At 51.0% G+C, this 24,481-nt stretch overlaps 1 protein-coding gene across 1 annotated transcript in view; it reads left to right on the top strand.

Annotated features, from left to right (window-relative positions):
• LOC147612640 (uncharacterized) overlaps window positions 1–24,481 on the top strand; it is a 106,244-nt gene that overhangs the window by 23,971 nt on the left and 57,792 nt on the right. The window lies entirely within an intron of this gene.

Below are 24,481 nucleotides of genomic sequence, written 5' to 3'. Positions count from 1 at the left end.
ATTTTCGCTCAAATGTAGATTGTTCTTATGGCGATGCTTGTTGGGAGTGCTCCCAGTTGGAGAACTTCTTGAAAAAAGACACATAGCTACACCGAAATGTCCTCCTTGCCCTTGCATGAAGGAAACAATCATGCATCTTCTTGGTCTTGTCTCTAGACCAAAAGCTTCCTTTGCCAAATTCATCATTTTCTGCGGCTCAGATTTCCAGGGTAATGCTTCTCCAAATTTTTCTGGCTCTTTGGTAGATGGCCTTCTACATTGAATCAAGCTTAGTCCTTTCTAATCTGGACTAGATATTGGGTTCTGTGGACAATTTGGCATTCAAGAAATAAGTTAGTCTTCTATTCTAAAAGGATTGAATGCTATCCTTACTTTCGTCAATCCTTGCGTTAGTCTTTGTTTGATTCCGTCCACTTGGATCAGATAGATAATCACTAGTTGGCTTTGTTTTTTCAGTGCTTTTAGCTTCTATGACTGCTTTTTAAGAAGTTTTTCTCTTTTTTGAGGACTTCTTTTGTACCGTAAGGTAATACAAAATAGGCTTTTATAAAATTAAAAAAAGTGTGTGTATGTAGTATGTGTTTGTGTCTGTGGTTTGTCTGCGATCCTATTCGTGAACTTGCTGCGACCCTGTTTGTCTGGTCGCTTGCAACCCTGTTCGTCTGCGACCCTGCTTGTCACAAGTCGGGTGGGAAACTACCCGGAACAATAAAAATAGAATATACCAACACTTTAGGTACCATGCAGAGCATGATAACACAGCAAAAGAACCATATAAAATACAAATACACCGCACTAGGCCGGAACGGCCGGCCCCCCGTAGGAACTTCTTTATTCACACAGAAGCTTTTACAAGATACCAAGGTGCGGGTGCATACAACACTGGATTTTCCACAAAGCATCAACACAAATCTTGCCCAGATTCAGAATGGTGATCTGCGCTGCTGAAGTGATGACGTGCTGAAGTGATGTGAACCTGCGCTGCTGCCCCCGCTTGCCCTCTGTTGCCTCCGCCTGTTTCTTTGTTGCTCCCGCCTGCCTCTGTTGCCTTTGCCTACCCATCTGCTGCCTTCGCAACCCCCCTTCGCCTGCCCAACAGCTACCCCCGCTAGCCCCTCTGCTGCCCACCGCCTGCCTTCGCCTACCCCTTTTGCTGCCCCCGCCAGCCCCCTTTTTGCTGCCCCGCCTTCCCTTCAGCTGCCCCCGTCTGCCCCCGTCATGCTGCCCCCCGCCAGCCTTCGCCTGCCCCCTTTTGCTGCCCCCGCCAGCCCCCCTTTTGCTGCCCCGCCTCCCCCTTTGCTGCCCGCCCCCTGCCTTCTTCAGTCCCCGCCTGCCCCTCTGCTGCCCCCGCCTGCCCCTTTGCCCTTGCTTCCCCGCCTTTGCCCCCCTTCCTTTGCTCCCGTTTTCCCAGCAGCTATTTTATCTGGATTCAAGTGGGCCGCCCACTTTTCTTGATTGGTCTTATGGCTTTTTCTGCCGCAGCCAATCTCTCATCACCCCCACTGGCCGGGAGAATCATCAATTTTTCACAAGACGAGCTCACCTCTCTTTAGCACGACATTGACCTTGAGGTCCAGACTACCCTTGTTGCGAGAGTTTATGGTTCCCACCCTTCTCGTTCATAGGCCCGTGAATGGCTTCTAGCAGCTCTCCCTTTGGAGCTGATTGTGCACTTTCAGGATACTCGTTTACTTGGTCGAGGCTTCTTCCACGTGGACTTTCATTCTTCAGAAGCTACTTCTCAGGCTTTGGCTAGCAGCCCCTTTCCTCTTGTTCCTAGGAAGATTTTTTTATTTCAGTACCAGGTGGGCTTTGATCCAGTGGTGGAGGATTAACGCCTTACTCCGGTCTCTCACTACGGTTCCCTGCTCTTGCTCGGTCCTATTGGAAGCTTTTAGCTTCCATAGGGGCATCCTTTGGCCAAGTTCTAGAGGTACCAATCCTCCCGAGCTTTCCCGCCTCAGCTTCCGCGGGCCGTTACCGCCACTCTTGATGGTGTACCCCGGGTCCTTGTGCTTGTTCCTGATCCATCGATTACTGATGATCATGTTATGCTTTAGAGACCTGACGGATCTCATTTCCGCTAGAGGATGGAGATTGCAGGCAGACCTGACCAGTGTCGGATTTGTCGTCGACAGGGTCACATTGCTAGAGATTGTCCCAGATCGAGGGGCCATGCTAGGAGGTGGCGTGGTCCTGCCCATCAGAGGCCTTCTGCAAATGCCGAGACTTCAGCTGCTCCTTTGCCACAGCAGACCACAGAGCATTGGGTTGTGGTTAGGGATGGCAGGCACCCTCGGACCCCCGTACCTACCCCTTCACCCACACTCCCTGTGGAGCACCCTAACCCCTATGTAGCTCTTGCCTCTCATAGGATGTTGATTCTTTTTTGGAGGATGAGGCCTTGCAGGCCTCACAGGAGGGTGCTTTACAGTTACAGGATGATTGCACCCTTGGGGATGATGTTGCACATTCGCATTGTCATGGTACCTCTCCAGTTCTGAGGACTAGCCTTGGCTTTTCCCCGGAGTGGGAGAGAGAGGTAAGGTTTACATCGTCAGATTTTCCCTCCCTTACCTATGCGAGACGTACTTCCGCCTCTAAAGGGGGTCCTTCGTCGACCACGAGATCTGGTCGTTCCTACTCTGAGTCTTTATGAGGATTGTCTCTTGGAACATTCAGGGTCTTGGGGGTTTTTTTCCGCGTCGACGGAAACAAGTTGTAAAAACCCAGCCTCATTGTGCAGTCATCACAGGTGGACCTATGGATATATTGCTCTTGCAAGAGCATAAACTGGATGCTAGTCTGTGTGGGAGATCAGGCAAGCTTCTCTCGGGACACACCTTTTGGTCACCGGCTGTTGGTACCAAGGGTGGTGTTTGTATCTTTGTTTCAGCTTTGATCTTGCCTTGCATCATTGGACATGGTGTCATTTTGCTTGCGAGAGCACAGTGGATCCTTCTTATGCAGGGTACTACACGCATTGGTATTCTCAACCTCTATGCTCCTAACCATAGAGGTGAGAGGATTGCCTTTTGGAAATCTCTCACTACATTGATGCCTCTTGCCGACCATTGGATTATTGGTGGGGATTTTATTATGGTTGATAAAAGAGGTGGACATGGCTTGGTGCATCCTCTTGAAAGAGCGTCTTGGGAGAGGTTTATACTCTCCATTCATGGTAGAGATTGTTGGCATGAGGATGACATTATGAGGAGTCCATCCACTCTTCTTTATTCATGGTCTAACAGGAGAAGAGATGTAGGATGTATCTATGCACGGTTAGACAGATTTTATGTGGATGATTGGGTGCTTGACAGAGGTGGACATACTTTGATTGCTACAGGCACCTCCCAATCGGATTATTGCCCAGTGGTTTTATGTATTAGAGATCCGAATTGCCATGGATCAGCACCCCATGTACGCATCCCTGATCATTTGTTTTCAGATGCAAAACTATCGCGTCGTATGCTTGATATTTGGAGATCTCATGACTTCTTACAGGCCTCTCAAAGCCTGGCCTCTGCTCTCTGTGATATTAGTGACTTTTATCAGACATGTGCCCTGTCTAAGAGGCAAGAGGCCTTGGACTTAGAAAGGGCTATTAGACGTAGATTGGCTGCCTTGCAGAAAGAGCACGAGAAACATCCTCATGCTCAATGGGTTGCAGATTCTTTATGTACTATTAGAGCAGAACTTCATCACTCTCTTGAGCAGCGCGCGGAGTATCGTTTCCATGCCCAGGAATCCTTTTGGACACAGATGGGTGGCAGATGTAACAAACATTTCTTTGCTTCTCACGGCCCATCTCATGCCAGAGATAGTGTCAGGCTTGTAGGATTCACATGGCACTCTTCACTTAGATCCTCTCATGGTTAGACAGATTGCCACCGATTTCTATTGCCAGCTTCTTAGTGCTGAGCCGCATTTTGATCTGAGACACAGGGCACAGAGGAAGGTTTGGAATGCATTGCCACATTTGATCACCGAGGAGATGTGTGCCGCTCTGGATGGCCCTTTTTCTATGCAGGAGTTCAGTCATGCTCTTCATGCCTTACCTCATGGTAAGTGTCTAGGGGAGGATGGCCTCTCCCCTGTTTTTTTCACTACTTTTTGGGATGAGATTGGGGCTGAGATAACATCGGCTTTGCAGGAGATGTGGGACATAGGTTCTATGCCTTCTTCTCTCACTGAGGGGCTTATTTATCCTATTCCTAAGAGCGGGGATAAGACATTGATTGGCCAGTGGAGACCTATCACCTTACTTGGGACTGCCTATAAGATTCTTGCTAAGGCAGTGAGCATCAGATTGCAGCCAATTTTGCAAGATGTTATTCATGATATCCAGAATGGATTCTTACACGGCAGGAGCATCTTTGATAACATTTTCTCGTTTTGGGAGGCCGTCGAATGGGCTAAAGCGACCAATCAGCCTTTAGCCATTCTGCTCTTGGATTTTGAGAAGGCCTATGATAGAGTGGATTGGGACTTTCTTGAGGGTACTCTTAGTCATATGGGCTTCTCTCAGAGATGGATCAAGGGAGTTCATGATGCCCACAGTAGAGTTCTTGCTTGCAGTGATAGAGGAGAGCGGTTTCAGATTTCACGCTCAGTACGACATTTATTATATATCATAGTTGCAGAGGCCATGAGCATCTTTCTCCGCTCCACTGCTGGTATTTCACGATTGAGGTTGCCTCTTCGTAGTCATGGGGAGTTGGTTGATTCTGAGTTAGCTGATGACACAGCCCTATTTTTGGAGGCTTCACATATATGCTTATGTTCCTTCTGGGTAGCACTAGAGGAGTTCTGTCTGGCAGCAGGGGCACTCATTAATTGGCACAAATCTGTTGGTTTTTGGGTTAGTGATTCACCGAGAGTTGATTGGGGTGCAGAGCTTGGTTTTACTTGGATCAGCAGAGGATGTACTGCTAGATATTTGGGATGCCAAGTTGGGATTGATATTTCTCCTGCCTGCACAGCAGTTTGCTCCGGTACTTATGAGTATCTTGAAGAAGCTCCTCCATTGGAGCTCCAGGAGATTAGATTTAGCCTCTACAGCTTTGGTGGCTAATCAGGTTTTGCTTGCCTCAGCTTGGTTTATTGCCTCTTGTTGGTGCTTTTCTCGTGCGTGCATTGGCCAATTGCGGAGATTGATCCGCAATTTTCTCTGGTCGGGGCTTGGATGGCACCTTAGACACTCGTGCCAGGGTAGCTTGGCTCACAGTTATTCAGCGCAAAAGAGAGGGGGGCTTGAATATTATCGATCCGGATGTTCAATGTAGGGTGTTGCTTTGCAAACTTGTGGTCAGAGGTTTCCTACCAGGCACACTGAGCCTTGGAAGGATTTTTTCTTGTCTCAGATTTCCAGATGTACACCCACGGTCGGAAGAGACTGGATGCCCAACACACGTTTTTTGTTCACAAAGGCTGATATTAGGGCACCATGTTCCCTTCTTATTGCAACCATTGTCAAAGCATGGAGAAGCATGAGATATTTTTTGCGACAAAGGCTTCCTAGGTCTTAGGACGAGGCTGACCGACAACCTATTATGTGGAACGAGTTCATTAGGGATGAGGTTGGTCGGCCACTTGGTGCATCTCGTTATATGCAATGGTCAGGATGGGAGAGATGCGCATACACAGTTCTTGCTTGGAAGACCTTTAAGAGTCTTCCGGAGGATCGGAGAGTTGCATCCACTCAGCATCTTAGGGGCTCTTGCATTCGTATTGATCAGATTGATGCAGCTATTCCGCATCAGTGGCTTTTTGGGACCTTTCACGGAGACTATCATCCGAGTTGGCTGGGAGTTTTTTCGAGGATGGAGGAGATCATACCAAACACTAGGCTTAGTCCAGTGAGGATTGTTGGTCGCTCGGGGAAGCACTGGTTCATTGACCCTTCTTCTCAGATAGTGACTCATGGCTCTTGGTGTTTGTGGCTATATGGTGGCAGTCCTATCAGATATCTTCAGTGGGATCTAGGAGAGTGGGAGTGGATTGATGCCTTCGATCCTTTGAAAAGCCTTCCTTTTTTCAATCTCACTGTTCGGAATGCTAGGCTTCTCCTCACTCGACAGATGCATAGGATCCCTACTCTCGGGCCTCATTGGGAGAGCTATGATATTTCTCTAGTGATACAGCGCAGATATTGGCATAGACTTTGGCACTCATACAGAAGGAGCCAGATCTATCATTTCTTTTGGTTATTCTTACATGGTGGTCTCCCCACCAATCAGTGGAGATCAGTTTTCGGTGTAGCACCTTTCTGTCCTAGATGTGCGGTAGATTCTGAGTCCGTACAACATTGTCTATGGGGGTGCAGCATTGCACAGCAGATTTGGGGTCCTGTAGCCCAACTTATGGGCAAATTGAGTGGCCGAGCCATGCATGTGACTTGGGGGGCAGTTGCTTGGCTCTCCCAGTCCGGTCTGCAACTCTTTTATGAGGGTAGTGGTACAGATTCTGTTTTTTCAATTCGTAGAGGTATTGCCCAGCATGGTTTATTGCAGGATGTTCCTCACTCTGATTATACACCCCCTAGACAGAGGATTGACACCAGTTGGGAGATTATTGCCAGTATTATAGCATGGCAGATCTGGAGAGCTAGATGCACGGAGGCTATTGAGGTTGTCCAGATTTTTGGGTCTCAGTGCATTAGTACTATATGGGGTGATATCATCCACACTCTTATGGCTACTTGGGCTCGCATTTAGGGGCCCTCTCGTTGTGCACAGGCGAAGTGTGTGATATTTATGCGGGAATGGGACCATGGCATCTTCTTTTCCTCTAGTACCACAGGTCTTACATGGCATCATGATGCTCCTCAGTGGTTGAAATCACCTTACATATCGGGGTGATTCAATTCTCTTCCGGCTTATAGCTGTGATTGTTGTATGTTTTTCTCATACTTAATAGAAGTCTCTTTCTGGAAAAAAAAAAAAAAAGCTTGCCCAGATTTCTATCCAGTGCCAAGATACGAACATCTCCAGGAGCTGTCCAAAACTGTCCCAAAACAGGCCCCAAAATAGAGCCTCAGATCAGCCCCAGAAACAACTCCATAGTCAGCTCATAATTAGCCCATGAAATAGGCTCGTACGACGGTGCCCAAAACAACCCCAAATCCCCGTGTCAAATCAGCCCCAAAACAGAGCCATAAACCAACCTCAGAGGAGCTCTCAGATCAGCCCTCAAATAGTCCATAAACAGCTCCAAAAAACAGGTCGACCAGCCGTGTGACAGGCTCTGGGAGAAATCGACCATCCATCTAGTTGCCTTGGAAGAAGTCGACCAGCTCTATGGCTGCCCTGGGAGGAGTTGACCAGCTGAAAGCAGCCCATAAAGCTACTGTATGGCCAACGCTAGAGAGAGGAGAGAAAATCTGCAGTCGGCCAACAGAGGGGAGAAAATCTGCAGTTGCCGAGGTGAGGAGAAATGAAATGATATATTAACGTCTCTAAGAGGCCATAATGGCCTATGAGACCAAAACTGAGAGTACATCTGAAGTTGGTGTCTCATCAAAGAGAACAACTAAATGAGACTAAAAAGTACAATAAACTGATTGTCCTACAGTTAAAGAACAGAACTGTAAGACTCCGAGATGATACTGAGTAGAAAATACTGAAAAATGTATATCAGGTAGATCCATGTATGCTGATCAGTTGAAGTGTTGCCCTCTCCTTAGATCAAGTATCTCCGCCATGGGGCTGTCTAGAATGGCAAGGTCGTAGAAGCGAGGTAGGCGCCTCCGATGCCGAGCGATAATGGCTCTGATCTAGCGATGGTGAGGATGCCGTAGTCGGGATCCTGGTGGGCGTGGCCGATGAGCACGACATAAGATAACTACTCTATCAGTGGTGACTCCCTGGGAGTGTGGTCGGTGCCCTGATGGCCCAATGGAGGAGGTATCAGGAGGTGTGTGGGCTGGGTTGCTGGTGCTGGTGTTGGTGCTGGTGCCGAAGAAATATGTCAGGGTCCTCTGTCTAGGTACATCATGGCTCGGCCTCCTGTTTGCCAAGAGGGTCTCTCTGTGTCTCCTGAGCTCAAGTAGAAACAATCCCAGGCATCTCTGATCCTCAAACTCCATGACCCTGCGTAACGGCCCAAAACCCTCTCGGAAGAGGCAGTGATATCTCCCTTGGATCTCATAATAGACTGTACATCGGCAAATTTAGTGTTCCTTTGTCTCTACCTCCTGGTAGCATAGCTGACAGATGCAGTCATCCAAGATCTGATACACATATCGCCCTGTCTCAATCCGCAGCTGGTGTGATGAGGTCCGGATCTGTCCCCGATGGCACAACGTATACAATGTATTCCATGTGATAAGTGTACATCCATGTACGCCGGGCGGGGGTGATAAAATCATCTTGTGAGAGGTGTAGAAAATGGCTCTTGTAATGAGCCATTTTGGTGCCTAAGGGCTCAAGGGGGCTAGTCCATGTCCTCTCTGTGTCCACTCTAATGATATCCATCCTGATCACGCGGTTTTGCTCTGAGTGGATGAGATCCAAAAATGGACAATCCAGACTGTACTGAAAGGGTGGTAGTGCCTGTATCCGCAAACCATGTAGGTCAAACCATGATCTCATCTGAGCGTACCAGCAATGAGTATCTCCATCCTCTGCCAATTGCCTCTAAACTCTAGAGGGAGATGCGCCTGCCTCAAAACTGCCCCAAAGCCTTCCTTTTATAAAGTCGAGTTGCTATATTTGCAGCACTTTTCTCTTGTTGCCCAAAATAGCCGAGCTTGTCCAAAAATATCAACTTTTTAGCTTTTCTTGGCTTGTACTCCAAGTTTTAGCCCAAAAATATCAACTTTAGGCTTTCCTTGGCTCGTACTCCAAGTTTTAGCCCAAGAATAATTGAACTTGTCCAAATTTATCAGCTTTTATGCTTTTCTTGGCTTGATGCCCAAGTTTCATCTAGGCACCTCTTGCTGACCACCTTTCCATGCCCAAAAACAATAATATGTCCAGCCCATGATATGTGAACACACCGACTTATAAATATTAAGTAACTTTGATTAATAAAATCCCATGTTGCTCATGTTGTATGGCCATCTTTCAGGCCAACCATGGTTGTAAAATGTTGTAGCTTTCTTTTGTGGAAAATCCCTGTTCACACCTTGGTTCCGCTTAGTGTGTGAAACACTGGTCAAGACTGGTGAAGGCACCAAATGATGACATCCCTCCGTCTTATAAAGCAATTGTCCGCAATTGTATAAACCTGATAACTGAGATATCCTTCAAGTATAGCAGATGCACTGCCAATCCATGCTATTTCATAATTCCGGCATTAAAGCCATAAATCCTGATCCACGATCTGACACTAGATATGGGTACAAGAAACTTTATCCATATCCTGAGTTAACAACTCTGATAATAACCAGACACAGACACAAGGGCCAACTGTGTCCCAAAAATCCATAATTCTAGAAGCCGGATAATAACTAGACATAGGCACAAGAGCCAACTGTGTCCCAAATATCCATAAATCCATAAGCCAGATAATGAATAGACATAGGCACAAGAGCCAACTGTCTCAAATATCCATAATTCCAGAAGTATCTTTAAGTACCTGCAAAAATAAAGAAGCAGCATACATAGCCACCAAACATCTTGCCATGCCATTGGACTACATAAGGGCACCACCCCTATGATCCATACGCATGACCAAGCCATATGGTCCACTAGGGAAACAACCCTTCCATGAAACCATACATGCTCGCCAGGGTTTCCCCTTCCACGAGGCTCGCCAGGGTTTCCCTTTCCACAAGGCTATGCTCACCAGGGTTTCCCCTTCCACAATGCTTTACTCTCAAGGGCTACTGCCCTTCCATGAGTTCACATAAAGAATTCACTCACTAAGGTTACCACCCTTCCATGAATGAACATGCTCGCCAAGGTTTCCCCTTCCAGGAGGCTTTACTCACTAGGGCTATTGCCCTTCCATGAGTTCACAAAAAGAATTCACTCACCAGGGTTACCACCCTTCCATGAATGAACATGCTCGCCAGGGTTTCCCCTTCCACGAGGCTTTACTCACCAGGGCTATTGCCCTTCCATGAGTTCACCAAAAGAATTCACTCACCAGGGTTACCACCCTTCCCTAAATGAATCCAGATCACATGACCCTTGGTGTAGACATAAGTTCCTAGCCAACAAGGCGTCATGTCCACTCTACCACATGCACTCCATGTTGGTACCCAGAACATACACTTTGGAGGAGAGATGGGCTCAAATTCACTCTACCACATGCACTCCGTGTTGGTACTCCGACCACACACCTAGGAGGAGAGGTGGGCTCAAGTTCACTCTACCACGTACACTCCGTAGTAGTGGTAGCCTGATCATAGACCTGGAAGGAGAGGTGGACTCAAGTGTAGAACATAAGATGAGCATGAGTCACAGGCATAAAGATCCTAGTTCTTCATAAACGTTTGCGAGAGAGAGTTTTATAGGCATTTTGGCCGTCAATAGTTTTCCAGGCATTTCGGCCGCCAATAGAAATCCATAGATAAATCTTTGATCCATAAATTCTAGAAATCAGCTTTTCTTGCCAGGTTCATCATGAAGCCAAAAGAAATCTCTCCTTAGTATACACATAAGATATCTTGAGATATAGCTCCATATAGCTTGCTCATAAGCTTGATTTGTAGTCCACAATAATCCATATGGAAAAAGTGTTGAACATGAGCACATAAAACCAACTCCATATTTTGAGGATAAAATCTGTGAATCCATAAATCCTTATACCAAGCTGTCTACTGCTCATGCTCATGACTACTTCCATAAGCTCAATAGCAAAACTGTTGGTCAGTGTTCTGATCTTTTCTCTTTCTCATTGTTGGAAGGAAGCCTCTTGCTTCCAAGAGAGCCTTTGCTCTGATACCACTTTCACATGTCAGGCGGAAAACTACGCGGAACAATAAAAATAGAATAGACCAACACTTTTGGTACCAGAGGAGTGGGCCTTGGCTTCGAGGAGCGTTTTGCAGCTAGCCTTCTGAGGGCCTGGGAGCATCTGAGGCCGTCACTCTTCCAGACTCCCCCGGGCACCGATGAGGAGTGCCTGAGGCAGCCATTGATCTGGAACCCCTTGATCCGACTTCCCAGTGGTCATATGGTTGGATCGCGATCTCACGTGTCGTGGGGCCCTTTGAGCTCCGGCCCAGCCCAGTCCCTAGACGACTGGATATGTTTTCAGTAGCTGCCTCTAGAGGCTCAGGAGAGGAGACTCAGCGGGATGAGGGGCAGAGAGTTGATGAGGCAGGACATTGAGGCGGCCATCCCCCGGGAGTGGCGGACTCCAGTACAGGACCCTCCACCTCCACAGTGGATGGGCGTCTTTACTCGGCATGAGATCCTTCTAGCGGTCTGCGGCTCAGCAGAGAGAGTCGCCCCACTCACCTTCGAGGTGGGAGAGGGAGGCGAGCTTCAAAGGACCCGACTAGTTTTGGATGAGTTCCAGGGTTGTATCTTTCAGAGGGTGCGGGTGGTCGGCTTTCATCAGAGACAGTGGCATGTAGACCCCTCACCGGCCTCGATAGGGGAGGACTTTTCTTGGAGATTATGGGCTTGGGACAGCAAGCCTCTTATTCGCCTTCAGTGGGATCCAGGCGAGTGGCTTTGGCGAGATCCCTACTCGGCCCCTACCAGCCCAGGCACCCCCTTTTTTCAGTACACAGCGAGGCTGGGGCGGCGGATCCAGAGGCACAGGACAGCGGGCACCCCGGCGGCGGCCGAGCATTGGCGGCGACAGGGGCTCTCCCATGCCTTCCTTAGGGACTTTTGGCAGCGCCTTTGGGCCAGCTTCCGGCCCCAAAAGGTGGCGCTTTTTCTCTGGCTTACAGCGCATAGAGGACTGGCTGTGGGGGCTTGGCTAGCTTTTGGCAGACACCTAGCGTCCTGCCCTCGGTGCGGCCATGCACAGGAGTCGCAGCGGCACTGCTTATGGGATTGCCCACAGGCACAGTAGGTCTGGCAGCGCGCTCTCAGGATGGTTTTTGCAAGCTCGCCAGGTGAGATGATGGCGACGTGGGGTGCGGTGGCTTGGGCCACGAACAGCGGCCCGGCCCTTGGATACGAGGACATCCGTGGCAGTGTGACCATCCAGGTCTCTGACAGGGCGATGGCGGTGGTTCCTACGCCAGACTTCTCTTCGGCAGTCTCCCAGGAGGGGGACGGGCACAGATGGGAGATGATCAGCAGCATGACGGCTTGGCACATATGGAGAGCCCGATGCAGGGAGGCCATAGACCGCCAGGCGACTCCACCGGCGGAGGTCATACAGGCCCTCTGGGTGGACATCATTCACACCTTGAGAGGACACTGGGGGAAACTTCAGGGCGACTCGGATCGCATGAGAGGTCGCCGCAAGGCGTTCCTCCGCACTTGGCAGCCTGGCCCTTTCCTCATCGCGCGAGGGGCGAGGATGTCACTTGGCACTACAGGCCTCCAGTTTGGCTCTTCTCACCTCCAGCATGTACTACTAGGTAGCCCCCCCAGAGAGCGGCCAGCCACGGGGGTGGAGCTCCGGTGTTCACTGTGTTTATTATCCCTCCTTGTGAGGTGAGCTTTGTAGCCTTATGGCGTTTTCTCATTAACTAATAGAAGGATCGTTTTTCCAAAAAAAAAAAGTAGGCGAAGGGACTTTGGGCAACAAACGAAGTATGCCCAACTTCCAATCAGCAGGCATATATCCCTCATCCCAAACCCTTTGACAAATAAGCGACAAAGGCTCTGCAAGCTGATCAGCATATTTTCGGAAAAACTCATTTGTCAAACCATCCCAACCAGGGCTCTTTCCCATGGGAAGTTTGGAGAGAATAGCTTCCACTTCTCCTTGAGTAACAGGAGCATCAAGCTGAACCGCCACATCAGGGTCAACTTGATATCGTACTTCAGCAAACAATGACTCCCTTGCAGCCAGGACAGCCGGCGAGACATCCTCTCGAGGGGCAAGCAAATCTTCATAAAACCTGATGCAATGCTGAATAACCTCAGAAGGTTGAGTAACAAGGTTGCCTTGGGCATCCATCAGCCTAACAATATTCTCACGCATATGTTTTTGATGCAACTTATCATAGAAGCGATGAGATTGACAGTTAGCATCCCGCAAAGCATCAAGACATGCAAGTAGTTTAAAGCGAACATATTGTGCTTCTTGCACCCTAGATAGCTCCTTTTTCAGCCATTCTATGGCATCCACAACTTCAGCATCCATAGAGTCAGTAAACATGAACGCCTGCAAGCCCTTTAAAAGCGACTCAAGAAGAGCCACATGCTGTTTTTGTATAGAGGCATTAGCAAGACCATAATGCCGTGCTAATTTCCGAGTGTTGGTAAGGAACACTGGCCAAGCATGATAATCAGCCATGGACACTCTTGTGGAGAAATGTCGTATCAACTGACGCATATAAACATCAAAAACTTCATGCTCCAAAAAAGTGTGACTTAAGCGCAAAGGCAAGCGTCCCAACAAGCCTTTTTATGCATCCACAGGATGATAGACCATTTCAAACACAAGCGGCCAATGATCCAACAAAACCTGTTGTTGCTGATCAACCATCATAGTAAATACCTCTGGCAAAAAGAGATCTTGATGTAAAATATACATCAGATCCAATCTAGCATAAGTGCCCCGAAACTGTTGTGAGACATAAGTGTAACCCCTTTCATCTAGATGCAACCAAGACCACATGTGAAGCTCCCGCTCTCCCCCCCTGCTCGCGCTTCTGCCTGCACACCCTTCCCCCCTGTCCGCCCTCGCGCCTTCCCCCCCTCCGCCTGCCCTCGCGTTTGCGCGGCCCCCCCTCCGCCTGGCTTTCCTGCGCTGAAGCGCCCGCCCCTGCTCTTCGCCATCGCGCCCCCCCCCTCCTCTTCAACGCCCTGCCCCCCCCCCCCTCCGCCAGCCCTCGCTTTCCCCTCACCCCCCCTTTCATGCTGCTTCCGCCCCCCCTAGGGTTCTTTCCTTGCCGCCTCTCCCCCCCCCCCCTCCCCTTCTTTCTGGTTTTTTCCGCCCCCCGGGTTTTTACCTTCCGCCTTCCCCCTCCTTTGTGTGCAGCTCGGTTCTTGCAGGTTCTCCGTATTCGCTCCGCCTTCGACATAGCTTCAGACTCTGATGGAGGTTCCTCCCGCCCCACCTCAGAGGGACTCTTCCGCAGCCCCCTCGCCCGCCCCTGAGGACACCCCCATCAAGCTTTCTCTTTCGCCAGAAGAGGAAGCGAGCCTTGCCGCAGAGGTGGAACGCCTCCAGGCACATTCCACTATCTGCCGTATAGTCGGCACTCGCCCCAACAGAGGGGAGATTCGGGATCTTCTTCAGACCCGCCTTCTTGCAGATGTGGAAAAGATCCTGGACGTTCGGTTACTGGGCCATGGTCACTACCAGATCCAGTTCGAGACGGCCCAGAGCGTGGCCCAGGTCCTAGCCATGAGTCCCCTTGACATCAGGGGCGCTCGGGCATTCTTCAGACCCTGGCAGCATGGCTTTGACCCAGCAGCGGCCGAACAGGAGAGTGCCTTTTCCATGTTACAGTTTGCTTCCCTGGACTCCGCCGCGAGTACCTTCCGCTCCTCTCGAGGCTAGGAGCATTGGTAGGCTCGGTGCTAGAGACTAGCCCCACAGCAGCTTCAGTGGTGGCTAGAGCGGCTGGGCTACCTTCGGTCAGGGTTTTGGTTCCTGACATCTCCTCCCTTCCTAAGGTCATTCAGCTACCTAGGATAGGGGGGGGATGGATTGATCAGAGAGTGTAGTTCTCGGGGCTCCCGAATCAGTGCTTTATCTGTAGGCAGGTCGGCCACCTGGTCAAGGCCTGCCCTCGCAGGAGACCCCGACCTCCACTGCAGCAGCAGCAGGCCCCTGATGGCCCGCCCATAGATGCGGCTCGGCAGGCAGCCTCCAGGACACCTGCTCAGCCCACAAAGACCTCGGAGTGGCAGCCTGGACAAGGGTGCCGTCGAGGGAGACAGCCACAGCAGCATGCCCAGAGACCGATGCAGCAGCAGCCACAGTCTCACTGGGTTCCCGTGAGGAACAGCTTTGCTCCCCTCCAGGAGGAGACCCCAGTGCCGACTGAGGACCAGGAGATGCCAGCACCCCCTCCTTCGCCTCCACCCCCCCCTCCCCCATCCCCTCCTCCCGCCCCGCTTCCACCTTCGCCTCCTCCCGCCCCCGCTCCGGTTTCGGCAGCGGCTCCTTCTCCACCCCCCTCTCCCCCCCCTCCTCCTCCCCCGCCCGCCTCACCTCCCCGGGAGGCCCTGGCAGTCCCCTGGCGCTCACTTGCAGTCCGGCGGACACTAAGCACCGACCTTGCTCGAGCACCATAGAGGAGACTTACCATGCCGATGCGGGCTTCACGGATATCTTCTATCCGCAGTCGGCTGAGTCACCTCGACACTCGACAACGCTCGGAGGCTTTTGATTACTCCTTCACACGGCTTTTTGGAGCAGAGGGCCCCCATGAGCGAGCTCCCATCAGAGTTCATGTAGTGATACCTCCGGCCCGCGGGGAGGAGGCACTTGATTCAGTGGTGGCCTTCTCATTCCCTCTCTGTGGCCCTCGCGACCGAGAGTGGACCCTGGATCTCGCTCTTAGCACTTTGAAGACTCAGGCAGTTGAGTTTTCTCACCATGTGAGCGATCTGGAGGTGATAGATGTGATAGGCCGACTATGGGAGTTGGCTCATTTTTTCTTTGATCTCGGGAGTGTGGATGCCTCAGGGATTCGACATTTGGTCGTGCGCATAGTGGCAGACTTAGCACGCGACCCTGGATATGTATGCATTCACGAGGTTGCTTTGTCTCAGCGGGAGGCAGTCGCCATGGGACACAGCCACTGGCGCCTGATCCGTGATTCTTGCAGCACACCGGGTGGGCAGATTTGTAGCCGCTCGGATGGGGACTATTCTCCGTCCAAGCCGCTTGCGAAGGCCCGCCGTACGGCTGAGACAGCATCCACCTCAGCAGGTCATCCATGAGGATCATCTCATGGAATGTACAGGGCCTTGGCGGCGCACATTATATATGTTATCGTGGCTACTTGAGGCAAGAGCTGCAGAGATGCCTGGTTGGGGGCAGTATTGATATTTTGATGATGCAGGAGCACCATTTGGGTGAGAGCACGATCCGGAGATACGGTTCGGTGATGCCTGGTAGATGGGACACCTTTTGGTCTGCAGGGTTTGGCCCCTTGGGGGGGCAGGGAGGAGTATGTATGGTCATTGCGGATGTATGGCGATAGGCCATTGTGGATTGCGGGATCATTGTGCCTGGTAGAGCACAGTATGTCATTCTGAGGACGCATGATGAGCTCTCTGGCGTGCTCAATGTCTATGCGCCCAACCATGCTAGTGCCAGAGCAGAGTTCTGACCCAGGTTACAGATGCATTGCCAGAGGCCGCACATTGGTGTGTCGGGGGAGACTTCAACATGCTTGAGGACCCGGCCGATAGGGTGGGAGGCAGTCATGTTACAGTGCACGGCACGGAGCTTGCAGCGTGGGAGCGATTTTGCATGACATTGAGGATCACTGATGCATGGCAGCATGGGGCCTTCTCCCACTCTCAGGACAGTCTTAGTTTCTCTCGGTCGGATCGCCGGCAAGGAGGGACTAATCTATCACGGATTGATCGCTTCTATGTGGGCGACTGGTTAGGGGAGCGAGGGGGCTCCGTTGGAATTCTCGCTGGCACCTCTTTTTCAGACCATGCGCCAGTTATTTTGACACTTGAGGAGAGGACACGGGAGACCAGCTTGCAGTTGAGGATCCCAGAGAGGATACTTACAGATCCTAGTCTCGCTGAGGACATTGAGAGGATATGGCATGATAGTCAGAGCTCTGACCAGGATGCAGCAGGCCAGTGCGCCCAGGGACTCATCGAGCTCAGCTCTTTTTTGCACGCTGCAGCCTTGACACGGCTGGGAGAGACTCGTGAGCGGGAGCGTCGGCTGAGACGTAGCCTTGCTTCGCTTGAGCACCTTCAGGAGCAGCAGCCTACATGTGAGTGGGTGGCGTCTCAGCTGAGCCAGGCACGCCAAGAGGTTAGAGAGGCAGAGGAGCAGAGACATGAGTTTTACTATCGTTGCCAGGCCTCTCAGTGGACACAGGAGCCCGGGGAGATCAGAGCCATTGCCACTGAGTTCTATAGAGACTTACTTTCAGCGGAGCCAGACACTGAGGCTCGGGATGCTTGCAGACAGATTGTGTGGGCCCATGTGCAGAGGAGGGTCGTAGATCGTATGCGTACAGTTCTGGGTGAGCCTCTTTCAGAGATTGAGCTTGCTGAGGCCTTGAGGGCCCTTCCGCGCCATAGTTGCCCTGGGGAGGACGGATTGACGCCTGCCTTTTTTATGCGCTATTGGGACCTTTTGGGGCCAGGCCTCCGCAGGGGCTTTCAGTATGTTTTGGACACTGGGGTGATGCCACAGAGCTTTTCAGAGGGCTTGTTCTTTCTTATCCCCAAGGGGGAGGGAGTGGAGACCTATTACGATCCTCAATACTGTCTACAAGGTCTTAGCAAAGGCCTTGAGTTTGAGGATCCAGCCATTTCTGGGGGAGTTGATTCATGCTACCCAGACAGGATTCGTCAAGGAGCGTAGTATCCTTGACAACATTTTCACCTTCTGGGAGGCGACAGCCCGAGCTAGATTTCTTGGTGAGGACTTGGTCATGATGCTTCTCGATTTTGAGAAGGCTTACGATAGAGTCGATTGGGGTTTCTTAGAGGGCACTATGCTTCGCCTGGGCTTTGAGCCAGTTTGGATCCGAGGAGTGACTGCTCTATATTCCACAGCTCGAAGCTAGGTGCTGATTGCAGGAGCACGGGGGCCGAGTTTTGAGTTGACCAGATCAGTCCGTCAGGGGTGTCCTCTTGCCCTGTTTCTTTTTCTCTTCTTTGCTGAGGCTATGAGCATGTATCTGACGGCAGAGGAGGTTGGTTTGAGAGGACTCCAGCTCCCAGTCCGGGGGGAGGACCTGCTCGATGCTGAGTTTGCTGATGACACGGGTTTATTTTTGCATGGCCAGGAGGCCAATCTTCAGCGGGCAGAGCAGTCGCTTCAGGTTTTTAGTGCAGCTTCGGGAGCATTGATCAATTGGCGCAAGACAGTGGCCTTTTGGATCAGTAGCGCTCCCACTCCGGCATGGAACCCAGACCCGGGTTTTAGATGGATTCCTCCTGGCACAGCAGTGCGGTATTTGGGATGCCAGATTGGACTTGATTTGTCACCTGAGCAACAGATTGCCCCGCTTCTTCTGAGCATTCGGAAGAAGCTTTTGTATTGGAGTACAGCTCGGCTATCCTTGGCTGGGAGGGTGGTGGTGGCAAATCAGGTGCTTTTAGCGACCATGTGGTACATCACGTCTTGCTAGATCTTTTCGAGCTCTTGCATCAGCCAGGTACAGAGGTTGATCAGGAACTTTCTTTGGTCAGGGCGGGACGGTCAGCCAGCCCGGGCTAAGGTTGCTTGGGCAGTTATTACACTTCCATTGGCCCAGGGAGGCTTGGGCATTATCGATCCAGTTGATTAGAGCAGAGCCCTATTGGGGAAGCTTATTGTTTGGGGGCTGCTTCCAGGCACTGAGCATTGGAAAGAGCTTCTTTTTCAGCGGCTACAGGCTCGGGCTCCCCCAGCAGGGGGCACTTGGGCACCAGAGATACGATGGATCTTCATAGAGATGAGGAGGAGAGGCCTCAGTAGAGGATGGGAGGACAGATTCGCCTTGAGCATCCTGAGAGCTTGGGAGTTGCTGAGACCGGGACTCTCTCAGAGACCTCCTTCTTGTGATGAGGAGCGGGCCAGACAGCCGCTCATCTGGAGCCCAGCAGTTCGCATAGAGCAAGGTCATATGCTAGGTTCTCGGCCTCGTCTAGCCTGGGGACCATTGGCGGCAGGCCCAGCACGCAGTTTTGGAGACTGGCAGGCCTTCTGCAGTCTCCCAGAGGAGATCTAGGTGGAGAGGCTGAGTCACTTCAGAGGGGGGCTGATTATGAGGGATGACATTCAGGAGGCACTCACAGAGGAGTGGTTCACGCCTCTCGAGCCAGTGGCCCCACGGTGGATGGGAGCCTTTACACAGTTGGAGATCTTGATTGCTGTCAGAGCTTGCACTGAGGATGGCAGATGCCTTTACTATGAGATCTAGGATGAGGGCAGACTTCAGAGAGTGGAGGTGGAGTCGCCTTTGGTTGCAGAGTGCATCTTTCAGAGGATACGGGTAGTGGCCGCCGCTTCTCGGAAGTGGCATATTGACCCAGACCCTGCAGATGTGGACTCTGATTGGCGCATATGGGCATATGCAGCGCGTCCCTTGGCCCGGCTCCAGTGGAACCCTGGTGAGTACGAGTGGCATGATCCTTATGCATCCCTTGAGGCCACAGAGATCACCTTTTTCCAGTATACTGTTCGGTTGGGGCGACATATTTTGATGGCGAGGAGGATGGTCTCTTCAGCTGCATCGGGGCACTGGCGGCGGCTATAGGGACTCTCACAGGAGTTCCTGGAGGATTTTTGGACCAGCTGGGCTAGTCGATAGGCACGCAGGATCTCGACTTTCCAGTGGTGGCTGGTCGCCCACCACAGGGGCTCTGCAGTTGGCACCTGGCTTGCCTACAGCAGTCTTCCGGTGGCCTGCGCCCGATGCGGCCACCCTAGGGAGACACAGAGACATTGCCTATGGCACTGCCCTCAGGCGCAGCAGATTTGGTTGTGGATGCTGCGCATTCTGGCCCCCCTCTCTCCAGAGGGTATGTATACGTGGGGAGCCGCTGCTTGGTCGACTTCGTCAGGGCCTGCTATGGGCTATGAGACGGAGCAGGACAGCCAGGCCATCAGATTCATTAGGGGCCAGCCTCGCCTTGTTCCTTCACCGGATTTCTCGTCCGCCGGCTGGACACAGGAGAGGGATCTACGATGGGAGCTCCTCAGCAGCCTCACCATCTGGTTCACCTAGAGGGCCCGGTGTTTCAGGGCCTTTGAGGGGAGACTGGAGCCACCAGCAGAGACTGTTCGAGGGGGATTTGGCAGGAGTTCATTCACACCCTGCGAGGACAATATGACCGCATCCAGGGCGACTCGGATGAGGCGATCTTGCGGCGCCAGGCCTTTCACACCACTTGGCGCAGCGACCCCTTCTATACCCTACACGTGGGGTCCCCCGCTGGCACTACAGGCCACCTGTTTGGCTTTTCCCCCCTCCCATTGTATGATATAGCCCCTCAGTTCTTTACACTGATATTTGTATTTCTCAGCACCTAGGGAGAGTCTCCCTGGCTGCTTTGCTTTGATCTCTGCTCTGTTTCTTATGAGCAGGAGAGGATCTTTTGTAGCCCAACAGGCGTTTTTATATAACTAATGAAAGGATCTTTTCTCGGAAAAAAAAAGAAGATCCACTGCGCTCTAGCAGAGATGATAACACCGTGCCCAATAACATGAGGTATAGTGGATGTTGCCACTGAAATACAAACACCCCCTCTAGTCCCAACTGCCGACGAGGACCAGAAGGTGTAGCCAGAAAGCATCTTACCAGTTTTGCCACACTGAGATCTATCCAATTTGTGTTCCTGCAACAAAAGCACATCCATAGAGCCTCCTGTAATAGTAGGGTGAAGGTGGTCCTTCAGAAGGCGCTTCCTACCACGGGTGGGAAGCCCTCCAAGGCCCTGAACATTCCATGAGACGATTCTCATGGAAGAGAAGAGGGTTTAACCCCCGATCTAAGAAGACGATGGGCAGCCTGAGGACGCCTCTCATAATGCTGGAGGACGGGAGAATCCACAGGGCAAAGTCCACTGACATGCCCTTGTCCAAAGCCTTGCACCGTGCCTGCATATGTACGAGAAACCTGTTCGCCCTGCAGGGCATTAAGGGTAATGGCATCATGCTGAACATCCTGCAATACATCATCCCCACTGTGCTGAACATCCTGCATATCGCCCCCTCCAAGTAGAGAGGACTCCACAAAATCATCCTCAGAGATATCATCTCTTTGCAAAGATACATCAGCTGACACATCCCTCTGACCAGAAACATCATCTATCTATACATGATCCGAGGAAACCTTCCCATCAATCGCACCAGGGGGGCGGGCATGAGAGACAGCACGCCATACTTGGCGGACTGAAGAATGGGAAGGAACCAAGGGAGGTGGCGCTTGAGAAGCACGCTTACGAGGCCTCCTACGACCTTGAGCTCGAGGAAAATCTCGAGCAAAGTGACCCTGTTGGTGACAAACCCGGCACTAATTGGGTTTACCTGCAATCTCCATACGTTGCTTCAAAGGGCCAAAAGGGCCCAAAAGCAAAACATAGTCCTCAAAGAGCTCAATGTCACGGGCAAGAACCATGACCCTGGGGACAGCATCCGCCGAGGTAGTGACCACCTGGGCAGAAGATGTCGGCAAGGCGTGAAGGGGGGGCACTTGAAGAACAAGCCCAAAGGCAGACCCGATGGCCTCTAACATAGACCAATATGCGTGCGGAAGACCTAGAAATCCGAGAGTAATTGGGAAGCGGTTGTGGTCTTCCTCAACAGGGTCAAAATAGCTGGAGTAGGGAAGAAAAAATATCTTCCTCCAGCCCAATGTCAAAGGACTGCCCTTCAAAACCTCTAAGGCTGCGTCCTCAGAATCAGAATCCACTTGGAAGAAACCTCTTCCAAGCAACCTGACATCTCGAAAGTGTAGAGCGAGGTCGGAGGGCAGAGCCGCCAAGACCCAATCCCGAGCCTGGAGACGGGACGGGTGAGATCCAAAGATTCTGAAATTTGAGGGTCGTTTTGGAGTCTTTCTCTATTTCGGCGTAGACGACCGCGAGCTCGGCTTCGGAGAAAACAATGGTTCGCCCGGCCGAGGGAGAATGATTAGCCATGATTCTAATCGAAGAAAAAAGGCCGCCTTGAACCCGCAATCCGAACCAAGGGGAAGAGGAAGGCGTTGAGGCGGAGGAAAGGAAAGTAGGGAGGAAAAGGGAACAACAAAAAGGAAAAGGGAAGCAAGGGGAGAGGCTGATATTTTAAAGGCAAAGGGGGGTGGGGGAGGGGCAGCACAACAGCGCTGCGCTGAGGAAGGATGGGAGGCGAAACGATGAACAGAAGGGCTAGGGCGGGCAAAGGCAAGGAGGGGAGGCGGAGGAGGAAAGGGGCGAAGCAGGAAGAGAAGCGAAATGGCACAGCAAAGGAAAAAACGAGGAAGAAGGAGGGGGCAGTGATGAGGGAGGGAAGCGAAGGAAGAGGCGGAAGGGAACGATTCAGGTGATGGAGGAAGGAGGGGCGTAGCGATGGAGGAAGCAGGGGCATAGATCGGGGAGCTCAGGAAAAAACGAGGAAGAAGGAGGGGGCAGCGATGAGGGAGGGAAGCGAAGGCAGAGGCGGAAGGGAACGATTCAAGTGATGGAGGAAGGAGGGGCGCAGTTCGGGGAGCTCGCGGTTTTACGCAGTTCAAGAAGAGATGGATTCCTTGGACTTGGATTTGGACTTGGACATAGAGCTTGGACATGGAGAACTTAGGCATAGAGCTTGGACATGGAACATGAAGCTTGGACATAAACATGGAACCTGGACATATAGCTTGGGCTTGAAGCTTGGACATAAACATGGAGCTTGGACATGAACATGGAATTTGGACATAGAGCTTGGACATGGAACATATAGCTTGGGCATGGAGCTTGTACATGAACATGAAACTTGGACATGGAACTTAGATCTTTGACATGGAGCTTGGATTTTGGACTTGGATCTAGATTTCGACTTGGAACTAGAATTTGGATACGAACTTGGATTTGGATTCGTTAGATTTGGATATTGGATCTGGTACTAGCCCGGTGAGAGATACTTGTGGGTCATCCCCCTGGTGTGCTCGGCATCAAAGATCTTGTGCCTCGACATCGACATCGACTTCGATATCCGAAATCAGCATATCTGTTTGTTTTGTATTCATTGATTGTATTGACCCTGGGGCTAGTGTGCCCGTGGATTGTTCGTGAACAAATTCCTAAAAAGGAGGCAGGGCCTGTTCCGTGCTCAATGTGGTGTACTGTCCAAGATCCCTATTCCCTTCTCTCTCTCTCCCCTCTCTCTCTATATATCTTTATCTCTTGGACACATGGTTGAGTCTGTCTCACTGCACGCCCCGCTCGGCTTACATAGAGATGACCATCGCCGCTTCCCCGATGAAACCCCCTTGAAGTGAATGGTGTGAACGTGTACAGGGTGTAGCAAACTACCCTAGTAGAGGTAATAAGTTCAAAGCCTTACAGAAAGCCTCAAATTTTTCCTTGGAAAGGGACTTGGTAAACCTATCTGCCACATTAGCCTATGTAGGCACATATGTCAAGGTAATCTCTCCTGCATGGAGCCTTTCTGTGACATAATGATAATGCACCTCAATGTGCTTTGTCTGTGCATGAAATACTGGATTCCGCGTGACCACTAATGTGCTATAACTGTCAGTCAAAATGGTGGTAGAAGATGGTTGTCTAACACCAAGATCTGCCAATAGACGGCGGAGCCACACACTCCACAGTAGCTATGAGTGCTGCCTTGTATTTAGCTTCACAACTTGAAGCTGTCACTGTTGGTTGCTTCTTGCTGAGCCATGAAATACACCCTAGTGTCAAAACATCCTGCCCAGTCACTGTCAGTGTAGGCGGACAAGCATAAAGAAGACACATTGCTGTAAAAAAATGCGAAGTCCTGAGTGCCTTGAAGGTAACGAAAGACATGTTTCACTGCTTGCCAATGCCGAGTGCTGGGGCAATGCATAAATCTGCTCAACTGTGACACTGCATATTGAATATCAAGACGGGTAGTGCATAGACAATAAGGCATCTGACAGCTTGCTGAATAAATTGGATACCCAAATAATAATGCAAAAGCCCCATGTCTGTAACATCAAATGCATGCTGTAATTCAGTAATGAAAGCTGAAATTTGTCCCTCATCAGGGCCAGTCACGAGCAAATCAACCCAATTATTATCCTCCAATGCATCAAAAGGAGAAAGTGGCTCCTCATTTAATGGGGAAGCAACGAGGGTGGAATCAACAAAATGAGATGCATGACGAGAGGCATCACATGTCCGAGACTTGTGACCATAAGTGTAGGCAGCTTGCTGTCAGTGGAGAACTCTCTATGAGTCACGAATGGCTGCATCCTCTTCAATTAATGCATCACCCATGGTATCTTGATCAAAGTGTGGTTGATCAGAGCAATATGGGAAAGTTGGGCTGCTGAATTGACTGATTGTTAGTAGCAGTGGAAGGTTGATATGGAGCCAAAGGAGGCTCAATGGATTCAGCACCAATACCAAATAATGGCATGAAGATGTAAGCACTATGGACAATGAGCTATGGCACAATTTCCAACAGCAATGCATAAGCTATCAAGGGCCAATGAATGCTAATACATCAATGAAGGAACCTTAGTCAATGGTCAAGCCGACAAGGTGATAATTGTTGGAAATAAATGCACACTAGGTGTACT

Source organism: Cibotium barometz, chromosome 45 (genome assembly GCF_041138505.1).
Source record: "Cibotium barometz isolate CiBa-2024 chromosome 45, ASM4113850v1, whole genome shotgun sequence".
Lineage (NCBI taxonomy): Eukaryota > Viridiplantae > Streptophyta > Polypodiopsida > Cyatheales > Cibotiaceae > Cibotium > Cibotium barometz.
Note: the sequence above shows the minus strand (reverse complement) of the source record. Positions and strands in the feature narration are given on the sequence as shown.